The sequence below is a fragment of the Carassius gibelio genome, chromosome B22 (assembly GCF_023724105.1).
Source record: "Carassius gibelio isolate Cgi1373 ecotype wild population from Czech Republic chromosome B22, carGib1.2-hapl.c, whole genome shotgun sequence".
Taxonomy (NCBI): Eukaryota; Metazoa; Chordata; class Actinopteri; order Cypriniformes; family Cyprinidae; genus Carassius; species Carassius gibelio.
In genome coordinates, this window is record NC_068417.1 from 42,239,505 (window position 1) to 42,242,004 (window position 2,500).

The window sequence follows — 2,500 nt, forward strand, 5'->3', positions numbered from 1 at the left end:
GCTTTTTGGACATTTTTCACTTAGTATATAATAATTTTGCCAAAAAATAGAGTCAATGCCCGATCTCTGAATATTAGCAGGTTTGGGCCTGGTTAGTACATGGATGGGAGACTGCCTGGGAATACCAGGTGCTTTAATCTTTTTGGAAAATTTCACGAATTATATAATAATCTTTCATAAAAAAAAAAAAAAAAAAAGATTCAATGCCCGATCTCTGAATCTTAGCAGGTTTAGGTCTGGTTAGTACTTTGATGAGAGACTGCCTAGGAATACCAGGTGCTTTTAGCTTTTGGGTTTTCTTTCCTACTTATATAATGTACTGGCGATTAGATTGGCTGGTCTTTAAATAGCCCTCTCTTTGCAGCAGTCTTCGCTTACGGCCATACCAACCTGGCTATGCCTGATCTCGTCTGATCTCTGAAGCTAAGCAGGTTTGGGCCTGGTTAGTACTTGGATGGGAGACCGCCTGGGAATACCAGGTGCTGTAAGCTTTTTGGACATTTTTCTCTTAGTTTTTAATAATTTTGCCAAAAAATAGAGTCAATGCCCGATCTCTGAATCTTAGCAGGTTTAGGTCTGGTTAGTACTTTTATGAGAGACTGCCTAGGAATACCAGGTGCTTTAAGCTTTTGGGTTTTCTTTCCTACTTATATAATGTACTGGCGATAAGATTGGCTGCTCTTTAAATAGCCCTCTCTTTGCAGCAGACTTCGCTTACGGCCATACCAACCTGGCTATGTCCGATCTTGTCTGATCTCGCAAGCTAAGCAGGTTTGGGCCTGGTTAGTACTTGGATGGGAGACCGCCTGGGAATACCAGGTGCTGTAAGCTTTTTGGACATTTTTCACTTAGTATATAATAATTTTGCCAAAAAATAGAGTCAATGCCCGATCTCTGAATATTAGCAGGTTTGGGCCTGGTTAGTACATGGATGGGAGACTGCCTGGGAATACCAGGTGCTTTAATCTTTTTGGAAAATTTCACGAATTATATAATAATCTTTCATAAAAAAAAAAAAAAAAAAAGATTCAATGCCCGATCTCTGAATCTTAGCAGGTTTAGGACTGGTTAGTACTTTGATGAGAGACTGCCTAGGAATACCAGGTGCTTTTAGCTTTTGGGTTTTCTTTCCTACTTATATAATGTACTGGCGATTAGATTGGCTGGTCTTTAAATAGCCCTCTCTTTGCAGCAGTCTTCGCTTACGGCCATACCAACCTGGCTATGCCTGATCTCGTCTGATCTCTGAAGCTAAGCAGGTTTGGGACTGGTTAGTACTTGGATGGGAGACCGCCTGGGAATACCAGGTGCTGTAAGCTTTTTGGACATTTTTCTCTTAGTTTTTAATAATTTTGCCAAAAAATAGAGTCAATGCCCGATCTCTGAATCTTAGCAGGTTTAGGTCTGGTTAGTACTTTTATGAGAGACTGCCTAGGAATACCAGGTGCTTTAAGCTTTTGGGTTTTCTTTCCTACTTATATAATGTACTGGCGATAAGATTGGCTGGTCTTTAAATAGCCCTCTCTTTGCAGCAGACTTCGCTTATGGCCATACCAACCTGGCTATGTCCGATCTTGTCTGATCTCGGAAGCTAAGCAGGTTTGGGCCTGGTTAGTACTTGGATGGGAGACCGCCTGGGAATTCCAGGTGCTGTAAGCTTTTTGGACATTTTTCACTTAGTATATAATAATTTTGTCAAAAAATAGAGTCAGTGCCTGATCTCTGAATATTAGCAGGTTTGGGCCTGTTTAGTACATGGATGGGAGACTGCATGGGAATATACTGCCTTTAATTATAATTTTGCATTATTGAGACACTGTTTTCCTAATGAATGTTGTTCAGTGCTTTGACGCAATGTATTTTGTTTAAAGCACTATATAAATAAAGGTGATTGATTGATTGATTGAATACCAGGTGCTGTAAGCTATTTGGACATTTTTCACTTAGTATATAATAATTTTGCCAAAAAAAAAGTCAATGCCCGATCTCTGAATATTTGCAGGTTTGGGCCTGGTTAGTACATGGATGGGAGACAGCCTGGGAATACCAGGTGCTTTAATCTTTTTGGAAAATTTCACGAATTATATAATAATCTTTCATTAAAAAAAAAAAAAAGAGTCAATGCCCGATCTCTGAATCTTAGCAGGTTTAGGTCTGGTTAGTTTTTTTATTAGAGACTGCCTAGGAATACCAGGTGCTTTAAGCTTTTGGGTTTTCTTTACTACTTATATAATGTACTGGCGATAAGATTGGCTGTTCTTTAAATAGCCCTCTCTTTGCAGCAGACTTCGCTTACGGCCATACCAACCTGGCTATGCCCGATCTCGTCTGATCTCGGAAGCTAAGCAGGTTTGGGCCTGGTTAGTACTTGGATGGGAGACCGCCTGGGAATACCAGGTGCTGTAAGCTTTTTGGACATTTTTCACTTAGTATATAATAATTTTGCCAAAAAATAGAGTCAATGCCCGATCTCTGAATATTTGCAGGTTTGGGCCTGGTT

General features: G+C 40.0%; 6 non-coding genes across 6 annotated transcripts in view; all 6 read left to right on the forward strand.

Moving 5' to 3' along the window:
- Positions 1-3, forward strand: part of LOC128002794 (5S ribosomal RNA) — a 119-nt gene extending 116 nt beyond the window's left edge. The window contains exon 1 of the ribosomal RNA XR_008175532.1: positions 1-3. This exon is cut by the window's left edge and continues 116 nt beyond it. This is a non-coding gene — a ribosomal RNA (5S ribosomal RNA).
- A 369-nt stretch (positions 4-372) lies between these two features.
- LOC127997964 (5S ribosomal RNA) lies at positions 373-491 on the forward strand. Its single transcript, XR_008170819.1, has one exon. It is a non-coding gene; the product is annotated as a 5S ribosomal RNA (ribosomal RNA).
- Positions 492-712: 221 nt separating this feature from the next.
- On the forward strand, positions 713-831 carry LOC128005349 (5S ribosomal RNA). Its single transcript, XR_008178005.1, has one exon. It is a non-coding gene; the product is annotated as a 5S ribosomal RNA (ribosomal RNA).
- Positions 832-1,200: 369 nt separating this feature from the next.
- LOC128004403 (5S ribosomal RNA) lies at positions 1,201-1,319 on the forward strand. The gene has a single exon (XR_008177094.1). It is a non-coding gene; the product is annotated as a 5S ribosomal RNA (ribosomal RNA).
- Positions 1,320-1,540: 221 nt separating this feature from the next.
- LOC128003869 (5S ribosomal RNA) lies at positions 1,541-1,659 on the forward strand. The gene has a single exon (XR_008176581.1). It is a non-coding gene; the product is annotated as a 5S ribosomal RNA (ribosomal RNA).
- A 631-nt stretch (positions 1,660-2,290) lies between these two features.
- On the forward strand, positions 2,291-2,409 carry LOC127996106 (5S ribosomal RNA). Its single transcript, XR_008169024.1, has one exon. It is a non-coding gene; the product is annotated as a 5S ribosomal RNA (ribosomal RNA).
- The last annotated feature ends 91 nt before the right edge of the window (positions 2,410-2,500 follow it).